Source organism: Heloderma suspectum, chromosome 10 (assembly GCF_057233095.1).
Source record: "Heloderma suspectum isolate Gila_16-S chromosome 10, 16-S_ref, whole genome shotgun sequence".
Taxonomy (NCBI): domain Eukaryota; kingdom Metazoa; phylum Chordata; class Lepidosauria; order Squamata; family Helodermatidae; genus Heloderma; species Heloderma suspectum.
In genome coordinates this window covers 12500198-12516827 of record NC_139467.1, presented here as the reverse complement: position 1 = coordinate 12516827, position 16630 = coordinate 12500198, and the positions used below count along the sequence as shown (strand labels likewise).

General features: G+C 48.6%; 1 protein-coding gene across 1 annotated transcript in view; it reads right to left on the bottom strand.

Moving 5' to 3' along the window:
• LOC146337715 (uncharacterized) overlaps positions 1 to 7620 on the bottom strand; it is a 31712-nt gene extending 24092 nt beyond the window's left edge. The window contains exon 1 of the mRNA XM_084815171.1: positions 7467 to 7620. The gene's annotated coding sequence lies outside the window, so the exon portion shown is untranslated. The remainder of the gene's footprint in view (positions 1 to 7466) is intronic.
• Positions 7621 to 16630: the final 9010 nt, after the last annotated feature.

Below are 16630 nucleotides of genomic sequence, written 5' to 3'. Positions count from 1 at the left end.
TTTCAATTCTTCTTCTTCGTATTTATTTGGGTTATAAGGTCCGGGCAGTATGCCAGTCCAAAGGACTGTTTACATATATTCCCCCTTTTTTTCTCTCTTTTTCTTACTTCCTCTTTTTTTACATTAGACATGATAATAAAATTCCTGTTTGTGTGTGTATAGATATGTATACATTCATGTATAAATTTAGAAATGACACTATCTAAACTATAGATAGCATAAACTTATTATTATTACTTGTCCTTTTTAATTTCCCTTTTTATTATTATTATTAATATCAGTATTATGAAACTTTGATTAGTAATATTTTTGACTGGTTAAATTGTTAAGCTTTACTATTATGTTAACTGACATATTGAAAATGAATTCTAGGCTTGCTCCCCTGCTGTAAGACTGAAGATAGGATATTGAAATGTAAGGTTGATTATCTATGCTGCACTGAATTGTAATATTGGGAATGTTATAGGTATAACTTTTAAGTAGAATGATACTTGAAATTTGTGCATAATGCAGTTTGAATTAAATCCTTTTAAGCAACTTTTTTATATTTTGTCTTTTTCTTTCTTCCTTTCTTCTTCTTCCTTTCCGTCTTCTGTTTTTTTCTTTTTCGTTATTGCTGTGTCCTCCTAAGAATACTGTATTGTTGGAAACTGTAGATATTGACTAGGTTGTTGGTACTATTTATTTCATTTATAGAGATAAAAAATAGAATAAAAAGTATTTAAAAAAAATGAGTCTTTTTGAACTGCTCAATCAAAGCCCCGAGCAGGACAGTCCCAATCAGAAAATAGAACTGAGATTAAGGAAGGAAGCTATGAGAAATGTAGAGATGTACGAAACCCTGCTTACCTGGCTCCTCCAGGTTCCGCTGGGGGGCGGAGGTGCTCCGTGGCTCCCACCAGAATCCTGGCCAGCCAGCTCCGCTCCGCGGGGATTCCACAGAGCCACCAGCCAGCTCCGCCAGCAGCCGGACATCCAGCCACTGGCTAGCAGGGATGCAAATGTAGGGATGGACTAAAGTCCCTTACCTGATCCCGAAGCTTGCTTCGCGGTGGGGGGGGAGGCGCTCCGTCCCTCCCCCCGAAATTCTGGCTGGGGGGGAGGCACCCCATCCCTCCCCCCTGGTAATTCTGGCCGGGGGGAGGCGCCCCGTCCCTCTTGCCGCGAAACCTCCTCTCCTGCCGGGACGCAAATGGCAGCGGCCGTAGCCGCCGCTGTTTGCGTCCCTGCAGTCAGCCGTGATAGGCCATGTAAATGTTTACGTAGCCTATCATGGGTGACTTTAAAAAAAAAAGAAAAGTGCGTACGCAAATGGCGGCGCCCATGGCCACCACCATTTGCGTTCCTTATTTTGGCATGTGTAGTCTATGTAAACATTCCGCCGTCCAGAACATCCGCCCCAGGTAAGTCTCGTCCTGGGGGGGATCTGTGGGGGGCCAAGGGGGGCAGGCCGTTCTGCCACAGAGTTCAGGGGGCTGAATGCACTGGCATTCGGCCTCACCGAGATCCATGGCGGAATTCTCTGACATCCCTAGAGAAATGCAAATGATTGTGACAATGCAATACTACATCCTGTCGAGGTTAGGGGTGTATAAAACATACTCACCAGTCTCCTGGGGGAGCCCACAGGCAGGAGGTGATCTGTCCCTCCCTCAGGAATCCTCCCCAGCCAGCTCTGTTCCGTGGCGAGTCCACGGAGCTGCCGGCCAGGGCTGCCACTGCCGGGCTGCGGGCATAAATCGTGTCCAGCATAGGGGATGCCATTTGCTTCCCTGCCCTTTGCCGTGATTGGCTACGTGAATATTTATGTAGCCAATCACAGCAAAGGGGGCGTAGGGGACGACATTTGCGTCCCTGCTCTTGGCCGTGATTGTCTATGTGGATATTTACGTAGCCAATCACAGCAAAGGGCAGGGACACAAATGACATCCACTATGCCAGACACCATTTGCGGCTGCAGCCCGGTAGCAGATGGCTGCAGAACAAAGACAACGACCCAGACCAGCCACCGCCAGGAAGGGTCCGTCGTGGGGGGATTTCGGGGGTGGCGGTGGGGGTAGTCTGTTCCTCCATGGACTCTGGGGGACTCATTGGAGTCCGTGGCAGATTTCTCCACCATCCCTAGTCAAGGAGGCTATCCCCCTACCACAGCCCCCTTTACCTATACGAACGCGGACCCAAGCACCCGATATGCTGGAGCCATGCCTCCATGCTTCTCCAGGAATAAAATCATCCCAGAAGAAGAAGGTAACTGGTATAAACTTGAACTTAATATTAAATCGTGAAAAGCTGGTCCTGTCAAATTGTTGTTGTTGTTCAGTCGTTCAGTCGTGTCCGACTCTTCGTGACCCCATGGACCATAGCACGCCAGGCCTTCCTGTCCTGCGCTCTCTCCCGGAGCGTGCTCAAGTTCATATTCATTGCATCCGTGATGCCATCTAGCCATCTCATCCTCTGCTGTCCCCTTCTCCTTTTGCCTTCAGTCTTTCCCAGCATCAGGGTCTTTTCCAGGGAGTTTTCTCTTTGCATTAGGTGGCCAAAATATTGGAGCTTCAGCTTCATTATCTGTCCTTCCAATGAGCACTCAGGGTTGATTTCCTTTAGGATGGACTGATTTGACCTCCTTGCAGTCCAGGGCACTCGTAAGAGTCTTCTCCAGCACCACAGTTCGAAAGCATCAATTCTTCGGCGCTCAGCCTTCCTTATAGTCCAGCTCTCACAGCCATACATTACTACTGGGAAAACCATAGCTTTGATTAGACGGACCTTTGTCGGCAAGGTGATGTCTCTGCTTCTTACTATGCTGTCTAGGTTGGCCATAGCTTTCCTCCCAAGGAGCAAGCGTCTTTTAATTTCATGGCTACAGTCACCGTCTGCGGTGATCTTGGAACCCAAGAAAGTAAAATCTGTCACTGCTTCCATTTCTTCCCCTTCCATATGCCAGGAAGTGATGGGGCCAGATGCCATGATCTTCGTTTTTTTAATGTTGAGTTTCAAACCAGCTTTTGCACTCTCTTCTTTCACCCTCAACAAGAGGCTCTTTAGATCCTCTTCGCTTTCTGCCATTAGGGTGGTATCGTCTGCATATCGGAGGTTGTTGATAATTCTCCCAGCAATCTTAATTCCAACCTCTGATTCATCCAACCCGGCATTTCTCATGATGTACTCTGCATATAAGTTAAATAAGCAGGGTGACAATATGCAGCCTTGTCGTACTCCTTTCCCAATTTTGAACCAATCGGTTGTTCCATGTCTGGTTCTTACTGTTGCTTCTTGACCCTCGTACAGGTTTCTCAGCAGACAGGTAAGGTGGTCTGGTACTCCCATCACTTTAAGAATTTGCCACAGTTTGTTGTGATCCACACAATCAAAGGCTTTAGCGTAGTCAATGAAGCAGAAAGAGACGTTTTTCTGGAATTCTCTTGCTTTCTCCATGATGCAGCGAATGTTGGCGATTTGATCTCTAGTTCCTCTGCCTCTTCTAAACCCAGCTTGTACTTCCGGTAATTCTCGGTTCGCATACTGCTGAAGCCTAGCTTGTAGGATTTTGAGCATCACCTTGCTGGCATGTGAAATGAGCGCAATTGTGCGGTAGTTTGAACACTCTTTGGCGTTGCCCTTCTTTGGAATTGGAATGTAAACTGACCTTTTCCAGTCTTGTGGCCACTGTTGAGTGTTCCAGATTTGTTGGCATATTGAATGCAGCACTTTAACAGCATCATCTTTTAGGATTTTAAATAGCTCGGCTGGAATACTGTCATCTCCGCTAGCTTTGTTGTTACTAATGCTTCCTAAGGCCCACTTGACTTCACTCTCTAGGATGTCTGGCTCAAGTTCAGTGACCGCACTATCATGGCTATCAGGGACATTCAGATCTTTCCTGTATAGTTCTTCTGTGTATTCTTGCCACCTCTTCTTAATCTCATCTGCTTCTGTTAGGTCCCTGCCTTCTTTGTCCTTTTTCATGCCCGTCTTTGCACAAAACGTTCCCTTGAGATCTCCGATTTTCTTGAAGAGATCTCTAGTCTTTCCCATTCTGTTGTTTTCCTCGATTTCTTTGCATTGTTCATTTAAGAAGGCCTTCTTGTCTCTCCTTGCTATTCTCTGGAACTCTGCATTCAGTTGGGTATATCTTCCCCTTTCTCCCTTGCTTTTCGCTTCCCTTCTTTCGTGAGCTACTTGTAAAGCCTCATCAGACAGCCACTTTGCTTTCTTGCATTTCTTTTTCTTTGGGATGGATTTCGTTGCTGCCTCCTGAACAATGTTACGGACCTCCGTCCATAGTTCCTCAGGCACTCTGTCTATCAGGTCTAATCCCTGAAATCTATTCCTCACCTCCACTGTATATTCATCAGGGATATGATTTAGGTCATACCTGAACGGTTTAGTGGTTTTCCCAACGTTCTTCAATTTAAGCCGAAATTTTGCAAGAAGCAGCTCATGATCTGAGCCACAGTCAGCTCCAGGTCTTGTTTTTACTGACTGTATGGAGCTTCTCCATCTTTGGCTGCAAAGGACATAATCAATTACCCCAAACTTAAGGGGACCCTTAGACAAAATGAATGCAAACTGCCCCTTTTGAAAATTCTGGATGCGGCTTTCCCAGGCTTGTTTGCCACCGCAGACATAGTTCACATGGAATATTTGTGTTTCAACCACATATCTGCCCGGACAGTGGTAACCTTCAGCAGGTGAGGCAAAGCCAGCCTCGTGTATGACTACAGGAGGCACTCACCAGAAGAAATATAGTTGTTTCGAGACTATTTGAAAATCAGGCACCCCCACAGTGCTTGGGGGATTCTTCCATCTCACTCATAATAAGCAGCTTAGCTGAGGCGGCCAACAGTTCAAAAACTCTAATTGACTTCGGCCCTGTCATAGAATCATAGAATCATCAGGCTGGAAGGGGCCTACAAGACCATCTAGTCCAACCCCCTGCTCTATGCAGGGAGACTGATTCCCAGGCGGTCTCCCATCCATGTACTAACCACAGCTTACCCTGCTTAGCTTCTGAGATCAGATGAGATTGGACGCATCCAGCCCTTTGCTCATTCTCCAGCCCGTTGCTTGAAGAAGCATTTCCCCCTATAAAGATGCTGGGCACAAGAGCAAGGGTGTTTGGGCCGAAGAACAAAAGCAAACTCTCAGCATGGAGAAGGAATTTATCTTTTATAAGGAGGAGGAAACGTTAGCGGATTCCGTTTCTGCCGTACCCCTAGCAGCCCAAAATGAAACAGTAATGAGAATAGAGCTCCCCAAAACCCCCTGGATAAATGTGCAGGTAGGGCAAACAGGACTTATCAACAAAGAGGTGGCCCTTTGGGCAGCAGAGACTGTTGCTCGTGCACCTCAGGAAACAAACTCAAAGTGTGCAGAAGGAGCGTGCCAGGATTCCCCAGGGCAAAGATATGTACCTTAAACCACCAGGTGACTGCAGAAAGAAATCCTATAACAAACACAATTGAACAGAGTCACTCTGAGAGGGACTTAGCTACTGTAACATCTAATGCTGATGCTAGTCCTGTGGCCCTGAAGCCTGCTACTTGGCTTCAGAGGAGAACTTCAGATCAAGAGGAAATGGGCTCCCCAGCAAAGACAGCTGATCCTGCCGTTTACTCAGCAGACATCGTATGCCAAGGAATCTCAAATGTGAGCAGGGTGAGTCCATCCATCGATGCAATTAATCATCTAGAGGATGATATTGGGGCACTAAGGCCATGTACACAAATGAATCATAAGCAAGGGAGGCATCCGGGCCAATATGACCCGCCAGTGAGGCACCACAGGGATGCAGCTAAAAGGGAGCCCCAGGAAGGATCAAGATCTGGTGCCGTGGGTCAGAAAACAGTGGCACTTGAATCTCATTCTCTCACCATTCTTACCTCTTGCCTGAGCGGTTTGGACCTAACTGATCAACAGCCACAGAGAACAGACTTATACAAAGGTGGCATATGCTCCGCAGAGCCCTTGACAGACCAGATATTTCCCCACATCTGTCAGGCCCCTTGGTCTTCTCCCTTCATAATCACACTCTCCAGGATACCTCACTGCTTTATTAGATAACGACCGGGTGCTTGATAAATGCAAATCCTCAGAGACTCTCACGCTACAAAGGAAAACAGCTACTCCACACAATTACGAATATCAGTGGAGGAGCCAAGTGGGAATCAGAGATGATGCAGGCAGTTTGAAACAAGAACTTGCTGGCCAGAATAACATAGGGGGGGATGCCCCTCCCTTACAGTTGTGCCCTCCTACGTTGGCTATCACACGTAGCCAACCGGGGGAATGTCTGAGTGCTGCCTCTAATTTTTCCCACTTGGCTCCGCACCAGACTCTAGCATCCTTCAGGCCACACCTCGCACTCTCCTCCTCCTCTGAGACCTGCAGTCTCATGGAGGAGGAAAGGGGGTGGGGCTTCAGCTCAAGCCATCTGTGAGACAAGGTCCTGTGAAGAAAGCCTATCCATATCTGACCTTGCTAGGGGGGATGTCTCCCCCAGTTCTGGCTGCTCCCATGCTGAGTCTGAGCTGCTAACTATCTCCACATGCTCAGAATCCTTCCTGACACCCAGACTGATGATCAAGCAAACATGAAGGACTTTCCCAGACAAAATGATACAAAAACCGGGGATAGCCTACCAAGTGAAGGATGGCTCTTCATAATGACAAAAGGTATTGAACATATCCAAACGTTCTTATCTGAATGCAGCAATCTTCTAACTACACTTCTGGAAATAGTACACAAATGCTGGCCCAGGGTTTCTAGACAAGGAACTGGAGACGAAGCCTAGTAAAGGCAGAGATGAACCTGATCAACCAGCTGTGCAGAGCACTGAGGGAAGGAAGTGGGTGGCTTCACCTGTACGAACGCGGACCCAAGAACCCAATACGCAGGAGCCATGCCTCCATGCTTCTCCTGGAGTAAAATCATCCCAGAAGAATACTGTAAATGGTACAAACTTGAACTTAGTATTAAATCGTGAAAAGCTGGTCCTGCCAAATTACCCCAAACTTAAGGGGTCCCTTACACAAAATGAACGCAAACTGCCCCTTTTGAAAATTCTGGATGCAGCTTTCCCGGGCATGTTTGCCACCGCAAACATAGTTCAAATGGAATATTTGTGTTATAGCCACATATCTGCCCAGACAGTGGTAACCTTCAGCAGGCGAGGCAAAGCCAGACTCGTGTATGACTACAGGGAGTCACTCGTCAGAGGAAATATATTAATTTCGAGACTATTTGAAAATCAGGCACCCCCTCAGTTCTTGGGTGGTTCTTCCATCTCACCCACAATAAGCCACTTAGCTGAGGCAGCCAACAGTTCAAAAACTCTAATTGACTTTGGCTCTGTCATAGAATCATAGAATCATTGAGCTGGAAGTGGCCTACAAGACCATCTAGTCCAACCCCCTGCTCAATGCACGAATGCTGATTCCCAGACTGTCTCCCATCCACGTACTAACCACAGCTGACCCTGCTTAGCTTCCGAGATCAGACAACATCGGGCGCATTCAGCTCTTTGCTCATTCTCCAGACCTTCGCTTCCTTTTCTGCTGTCCCCCTAGCAGCCCAAAATGAAACAGTAATGAGAATAGAGCTCCCCAAAACCACCTGGATAAATGTGCAGGTAGGGCAAACAGGACTTATCAACACAGAGGGGGCCCTTCGGGCAGCAGAGGCTGATGCTCGTGCACCTCAGGAAAAAAACTCAAAGTGTGCAGAAGGAGTGTGCCAGGATTCCCCAGGGCAAAGATATGTGCCTTAAACTGCCAGGTGACTGCAGAAATAAATCCTATAACAAACACAATTGAAGAGAGTCACTCTGGGAGGGACTTAGTTACCACAACATCTAATGAGGGTGCTAATCCTGTGGCCCTGAAGCCTGCTTTTTGTCTTCATAGGAGAACTTCAGATCAAGAGGAAATAACCACATATCTGTTATAACCACGTATCTTCCCAGACAGTGGTAACCTTCAGCAGGTGAGGCAAAGCCAGACTCATGTATGACTACAGGGAGGCATTCGCCAGAAGAAATATAGTAGTTTCGAGACTATTTGTAAACCAGGCACCCCCTCAGTCCTTGGGTGATTCTTCCATCTCACCCATCATAAGCAGCTTAGCTGAGGCGGCCAACAGTTCAAAAAGTCTAATTGACTTCCTCTCTGTCGAAGAAACTTTTGCCCCCTATTAAGATGCCAGGGACAAGAGCAAGAGGCGAGCAAAGGTGTTTGGGACCAAGAACAAAAACAAACTCCAAGCACAGAGAAGGAATCTATCTTTTATAAGGAAGAGGAAATGTTAGCAGATTCCTTTTCTGCCGTGCCCTAGCAGCCCAAAATGAAACAGTGATGAGAACAGAGCTCCCCAATCCCCCCTTGATAAATCTGCAGGTAGGGCAAACAGGACTTATCAACAAAGAGGGGGCCCTCATGCACCTCAGGACAAAAACTCAAAGTGTGCAGAAGGGGTGTGCCAAGATTCCCCTGGGACAAGATATGTACCTTAAACCGCCAGGTAACTGCAGCAAGAAATCCTATAACGAACACAATTGAACAGAGTCACTCTGGGAGGGACTTAGTTACCATAACATCGAATGCTGGTGCTAATCCTGTGGCCCTGAAGCCTGGCATTTGGCTTGGTGGAGAACTTCAGATCAAGAGGAAATGGGCTCCGCAGCCAAGACAGCTGATCCTGCCAATTATTCAGCAAACATCGTACACCTAGTATGCTCCTTCCCCAAGGCGGTCATTCTCCATGACAGCAGAGGAGCTGTCACTCTGGGAGTGGGACACAGCTAAAAGGTCTCTGAGGGTCTCATCCACCAACCTTTCTGCCTCTCTTAGCTTCTGCAGGTCTGCAACCTTGGCCTCAAGGGAACGAAATTGTTCACGGAGAGCCAGGAGCTCATTGCACTGAGCACACACCCATGACTTCCATCCAGCGGGTAGATCGTCGGACATGTGGCACTCAGTGCGATACGCTGGATAGTGCCCAACCCCTGCTGGCTTTCTACTAGGGCAGTGCCTGGACCAAATCCGAAGCGAGAGTCCGATGTCAGGATTACCCGTTTTTGACATTTTCCCCTTGACTTGCATGGGAAAATACAAACGGTCATTTTACTTTTTATGAAAGAGGCATGAAATACGGGGACCTCTCCACCCCCTTGGTGAGAAGGCCACCTGCAAAAGTTCAGACAGTTTGGCACTGAGGTTTTTTTGGCAGGCGGAGTTAAAATCTGATGTTTTGCACATAAACTCTCAAAGCAAAGAGCCTGTAATTTCTAGGGATGTACGAAAGTCACTTACCTGGTCTCGCAGCTTGCTTCGCGGTGGGGGGGAGGCGCTTCGCTTCTCCCCCCGAAGGTCAGGCCGGGGGGAGAGGCTTCCTGCCTCGCCCAGCCGAAATTCAGGCCGGGGCGGAGGCTTCCTGCCTTGCCCGGCCGAAATTCAGGCCGGGGAGAAGTGCCCCGTCTCCCCGGCCGCGAACTTCAAAAGAAAAAAAAAAAGCCCCGTGATAGGCTACGTAACGATTTACGTAGCCTATCACGGCTAGATCTGCAAAGTCAGCCATGATAGGCTACGTTAATCGTCACGTAGCCTATCACGGGTGACTTTGAAAAAAAAAAAAAAAAGCACGTACGCAAATGGCGGCGCCCATATTGGCGCTATTTGCGTTGCCCTTATTTTCGCCGTAGTCTACATAAATCTTTACGTAGACTACAGGGACCAAATAAGGAATGCGAATGGCGGCTCCCTATGGGGGCCGCCATTAGCGTATGCGCTTTTTTTTTTTCCCAAAGTCACCCGTGATAGGCTACGTGACGATTAACGTAGCCTATCACGGCTGACTTTGCAAATCTAGCCGTGATAGGCTACGTTAATCGTCACGTAGCCTATCACAGGGGCGTTTTTGTTTTTGTTTTACTTTTCTTGTAATGGTGGCGGCGGCAGCCGGTCGAAAGACCGGCTGCCACCCCTGCCCCTGACGAAGACCTTCCAAACCGCCACCGGGACCCGCTGCCGGGAGCGACATTCGTGAAAGGTAAGTCCCATCCCGGGGGGGCGGGGGGCAGAGAATTTCTCCCCAAACCTTCGGAGGACCGAATGCATTGGCACTTGGCCCCCTGAAGTTTCGGGGAGAAATTCTCCCCCATCCCTAGTAATTTCTCCCTGTTTCCACACACGCGCATGACACCTTGGGCCCTCCCAGCCCCCCTCAAGGGCGTTGCATGCCCCAAGGCCCAGGCAGTTTGGCCCACAAGTCTGTGTGCTAGGCGTAGGTGGAATTCGAGCTTTTCCAGGAAAACTCCGAAAGCAAGGAGCTGTAAGTTCTCCCCAACTCTGCCCCTGCTAACACCCCAAAGATGCCTCATATTGTGCTGGATTGCTTTGCCACACCATGGAGTGTTATTGGAATAAGAAGGTAACTAATATAAATACAGTGCACCTTGTGCTTTTTCAACACTATCTTGGAATTTGGATGTATAGTGTTGGTTAGAGATGTTGGAGAATTCCACCACAGATGCCAGTGAGGCCAGATTCTTTAGAATCCATACACACACCCCGGAGTCTGTAGCAGAACGGGGAATCCCCCCCCCTGCCACCCCACAAAATGTGCATGGAACAGAGCCTACCTGGCGGCGGATGCTGTGGCGGTGGTGGCAGATGCTGTGGCGGTGGCTCCAGCTCCTCTTCCAGCCGCTGCCAGGCTGCTGCAGCCACAAATGGCAGCCGTCATAGTGGCTGCCATGTGTGTAGTTGCCTTTTGCCATGATAGGCTACATAAATACTTAAGTAGCCTATCACAGCTTGGCAGGGACGCAAATGGCGGCCGGCATAGTGGCCACCATTTGCAGCCACAGCAGCCCGGCGGTGGCCTGAATCCAGTTGTGGCCGGCCCCAGCCGGTGGCTCTGTGGAGTCGCCGTGGAGTGGACCCGGCTGGGGAGGATTCCAGGGGGAGGGACGGAGCACTTCCCCCCAACCGCGGATGCCCCATAAAAGAGCCAGGTAAGGGATTCGTACATCCCTAGTGTTGGTCGAAGAACAACCTAGCATGCACACACATGGACACAGACACAAAAGTGCTAAAGAAAAGCAGAACTGCCTCAGCAAATAATGGGTGTGTTTAATTTATTGTTTTATATTTCATGTCCTTTTATAGAAGGCAGGTTAACTTCTAGAAATACAGGACGACAGCAGAGGTGATAAGAGCCAAGAGCAAGCAGACAATAATTTTTTTAAAACCCTTCTTTAATTTCTGTTTGGGGAGAGTCAACAGAGAGAAGACACAGATGGTTCACTTCAGCATGGGGGGTGGGAGGGACCAAACGCTACACACATAGGCTGCTATAATATGCCTTTCTTTAAGAATTTAGAAAGCAAATAAAAACAAAATGCTTGAATGTGACTTTAAAAGAGGGGGCCAACATGCCCAGAAGTCAATGTTTGCTTTTAAAAATCAAAATAAGACTGGGTTTTGAAAAACCTAAATGAGACAGAGTTGACTGACAAGAATGACAAGGAAATAGAATGAAGAAAGCAGAAGATGAGGGTCGACCTTAAACAACAAGCGCAGCCTGTTCCAGAGTCGAAAAGCAACATAAACAGACAGAGGAATGGTGGGGAAGGGGGAGCATTGCAGCAACGAGCAAGGAAAAGTTGCATTAGTTTGAAAAAATATGCAAAGGAGAGATGAATATATCTAATACAAATAGGGATGTTAGAGAATTCCGCCATGGACTCCAATGAGGCCGGATTTTTTCAAATGGAGCAATCCCCCCACCACCGCGCGATATTTCCACGGGAGGGACCCTACCTTTTGTCATCCATCTGGTCCGTCCGCTGCACTGGTCAGCAGCCGCGAATGCCTGCCCCAGTCTGCAGCCACCATTTCCCTCACTACTTTAGCCGTGATAGGCTACGTAAGTATTTGCACATCCTATCACAGCAAAGATCAGGGACGCAATTAGCATCCGCTACGCCATTTGCGGTCTCTGCTTTTTTTGTGATAGGCTACATAAATATATCCATAGCCTATCACAGCTAATGCAAGGAGGCAAATGGTGGCCAATACCATGGGGGAGGATTCTGCAGGGAGGGATGGATCGACTCCACCCTACCGCAGACGCCCTGGATCAGAAAGGTAAGTTGATTTCGTACACCCCTAAATACAAATAACAAATGAGTTGGAGGTAGAAAGAGATTTATTTATTTATTTATCGCCCATCTGGTCGGTCACCCAGCCACTCTGGGTGATGTACAACAATAAAAACAGTTTACAAAATAAAATTCAACATTAAAAACATCACATTTCCAAAATTACCCTAGCCCACCCCAAATGACTGCCTGAACAACCATGTTTTTAATGCATAGCGGAAGCTCATTAAAGAGGGAGCATGGCGGACTTCTCTAGGGAGGGGGTTCCACAGAGTGGAGGCCACCACAGACAAGGCCCTCTACTCATCCTCACCAGCCTAGCTGTCCTGGCTGATGGGACAGAGAGAAGGCCATCCAAGGCTGATCTTGTTGAGCAGCCTATCTGGTGTTGCTGGAGGCGCTCCTTGAGATAGGCTGGGCCAGAGCCTTATAGGGCTTTAAAGGTCAAAACCAACACCTTGAATTTGGCCCGGAAAACAATATAGGAGAAGGCGGCTGGTAGGGGTGCTGCAAAGACCCCGTCCCAAAGGGGACGGTTGAGCAAGGAGCGAGGGAAGGATCCCAACACAACCAAGAGGTTTCCTTTTAATTTAAATTTTGAGGTAAGCCTAATGGCGAACAAAATCAAATAAACTGAAGGAACAAGGAATGCACGCACACACACACACAATCATCTACTCATACACCAGCCCCCTCTCAAAGACACAGCTAGCATAATAACCAAACACAGCCTTTCGCCGAAGTATATATACCCCCTCCCTCCGCCACTCTCTCTGATTGGAGACTGCTGGCGTCGGTTCTGGCCAAGAGTTCCCATTCGCCAAAGCACACTCCCTCCTCCTCCTGCGCATGCCTTTCCACATCCCCCCACCTTCCCACGTCCTCTTGCCTTTCCCCTCCCACCTCCTGCTCCTGCCCGTCCACATGAGCATTCAGAAGTTGATAACATTTTGGAGACAGCCTGTCTTTACTGCTCAGGTATTAAGTAGAGCTCCGAATAGACGAGGCAGAGGAGGTGCTTCATGGGGGAGGCGCTTCGCCTTGGGGAGCCTCGGTACTGCTCTGACCCGCTTTGTATCACGAGGATTTTTCTCCAAGGAAGCAAGCTTCGCCTCGTTATTCAGGCTCCGTGACGAGGCAGTGCACAGCCTTGCTTTCTACCTTCAGAACTGGGTTTTTGTGGGTGTGTTTTCCCTGGAAAACTGAGTTGTTTACTAGAGAAGGTGCAGAAATTATGTATAGTTATTTGTTCACAGTTACCCACTGTAAAGGCTTTCTAACTTCATAAATGGGGTTTTCTGGGTGTATTTTCCCTGGAAAGTATAGTTATTTACTACGAGAAGGTAGACAAATTATAGCCATTTATTTACAGTTACTTGCTGTGAGTTCGGAATAGGGAGGAAAGAGTTGGCTGCCCCGGCTTCCATGCGCTGTGGCTAAACTCACACAGTTGCTTAACTTGCTTGTTTGCTGACGCTTCGTCACTGGGGCTCCTCGCACTCGCAGAGCTGGCACCTTCGCACGCCTGCCTCCTTATATAGATCAGCCCAGCTGTTGCTGCAGTGAATCTTACTAGAAGGCCTTGTTGGAAAATCACGGGAGGCTGTGTGTGAACTCCTGATCAGCACTGGCTTTCAGTGGCTGGGAATGTAGGTCAGTTGCCCCCCCACCAGGAATGGTGATTCCTATTTAGGAAGGAGGCCTATTAACAATAGGGAATGGGAGACCTCTTGGGGAGAGGTCATCTATTCCACAGGTCATTGGAGCGGACAGCAGACAAAGGGTAGGTGAAGTGGGAACGCTGTGGCTTGCAAGGCCTGGATCCTTTTTCTGCATGTGTTTTTTTTTTAATTTAAATGATATGTTGAACCTTACACTTGCTTTATTTAGTGAACTGCTCTTTAAGGCCTCAATCCTGAGCCTAAATTGATCCCAACCTGAACCTATCCTGCACTTTTTCCTGTTTTAAGCAGACTCTGATTCCCCCTTTCTAAGCTTGGGGTTAGTTTGAAAAATGCAGCTGAGGTTCTTTTCCACCACTCTGTGGAATGAACAGCTAAAAGGCCAGTAAGCTCTCGCTGGATTCCCCCCGATAATTAGTACTCTCTTGTAGGATTGTAAGGGGTTAACCCTCTGGGACTTAGCTGTGCCCTTATTTTGGCTTCAGCTGCCATTTATCCATTTTGAATGGTTCCCGGAGGCACTTTAATAGATAATTAAGTAATTTCCCTTACTTTCCCTCACATAGTTGCTTAACTCCCTTGTTTGCTGATGCTTTGTCACTGGGGCTGACAGGCTTTGTCACTGGGGCTCCTGGAGCTCTGAGAGTAGAATGCCCTTCCTTGACTCCAGACGGTGGGTCCTGCAAAGCTTTGAGCCCCAGCAGCTATTTCATTACAGGATATTTCTTGACATCCAGCACCTCACCCAGAAAAGAAAGGAAGAAAAGTGCATTCCCGATTGAAAAGGGGATCCCCCGCCCCTCACTGCAGAGAGGATGTATCCCCTGCTCCCACTGTGAACACAGCCCCCTTCTCCCTCTGGGGCCCAGACTGGTTTATATAGTGGGAGGATGAGAGATCTGTCTGTCCTGGAGGGGAGAGGAGATGACTTCCAGTCAACCCCCATTAAAGGAAGGAAAGAATAAACTTGGTGTCCCAAGGTACTTTTCAGGGAACATAATGTGAAGCAATGTGAAAGAGGAAAGGCTGCCTTTGATAATGTGCAAAGAGCCTTTGGCCCCATCACCGCAGAGGCACTCAAACCTTCTCTACCACTGAGTCATTCAAACAAACACAGGCCCTCCATGTCCCTCCCCGCCCCCAAATCGCCTTTGGGATGAATAGGATCAATCTTCCTGATCAGGAATGAATTCTAGACAGGTTTTGGCCCCAGAGCTTTCATGCGGGAATTGAGCTCCCTGTCGCTTTAGCAGCTCCTGCACAAATGCAGCACGTACAGCCTGTCACCGATATGAAGGCAGGGTGACAGGGGAAGCCCCGCCTCTTGAATATCAGCCCCTCATTCAGTCACAAAGGCCCTTTAAGGGAGGGGGAGGGAATGTGGGACTCCGCTTGGCATGGATCAGGAGGGTGATCTGTGCGGGGTTCTGTGGGTAGGAGGCAGACCATCTCATGCAGCATCTCACTTCCTCTTCATTTATTAATCTATGTATGATGTTTATATCCTGCCTTTTTTCCACCTTGAGGAACCCAAGGAGGCATGCATAGTCTTCCTCCTATGAGGAAGTGAGCTTCCATGGCTGAGTGGGGACTAGAACCTGGATCTCCCGACTCCCAGTCCAACACTCCCGCCACTACACCATGCTGGCTCTTGTCAAAAGTCTCCAGGAAACATAGGCCCTGAGATGTGCTGTCGCAAAAAATAGTGGTAGTAGTAGAAGCAATGGTGGTGATGCTGCTGCTGCTTTAGTCTTACCCTACCACAGCCAAAATGTACCAACGCTGAGTAGGTCACAGGCGGAGTATGTTTTTTGGTGGCCTTCAGGCAATCCCAAAGGCTGCCAATGGCCAGGGGATAACGTTGTGAGGGGCACGAATGCTTCACTTCGGTTCCTCTGGGGGCAGACAATGAGGATATCAAAGGAATGGAAGAGACCGGATGGCATTTTGTCAAGGGGGTGAGAATCTTCGCCAAGGAAATAATGTGTCAAAAAACGACAAAGACATGTTTGGATCATCCCTAGAAATGGGACACAGAGACACGGTGCGGCTGATCAGAGGGGAAGAGACACCAGCGGGGCTGCTTCTCCCCACCCTGTGCTTGCCACTTGCATGTCTGCCCTGTCCTGAATTACCCACACCGTGTGGCTCAGGTGGTCTTGTCTCCCGACCCGGGAAGGTGCCTGGCTGGGGTGGGTTCTGAACCACCCCACAACTCAGGGCGACCTGCAGGGGCCACGGGGTGGTGTAGTAGGCACCCCGCTGTGCGCCCCACCAAGTTCAGCTGAGACGACACCCCGCGCTCTGGCAATTAGGACGATCGGGGCTACAGGGAAACGGCGGCTGCAGAAGCGGCATGGGGAAAAAGCGCCAGAGTGGCTTCATTTCCCCCAATTGTCATCCAAACTTGGCCATTGGGAAGACACAGGCAAAGGGCAGAGCAACCAGCTCAGCAGGAAAGACAGAGAGAGCAGGGACATTCAGCAGGCTTCTTTTGAAGGGCTATTTGCGTTGCCCTTATTTTCGCCATAGTCTACGTAAATCTTTACGTAGACTACAGGGACCAAATAAGGAACGCGAATGGCGGCTCCCTATGGGGGCCGCCATTTGCGTACGCGCTTTTTTTTTTTTTTTTTTAAGTCACCCGTGATAGGCTACGTGACGATTTACGTAGCCTATCATGGCTGACTTTGCAGATCTAGCCGTGACAGGCTACGTTAATCGTCACGTAGCCTATCACGGGGGCGTTTTTTTTTTTTTTACTTTTAATTTCGCAGCCGGGCGAGGC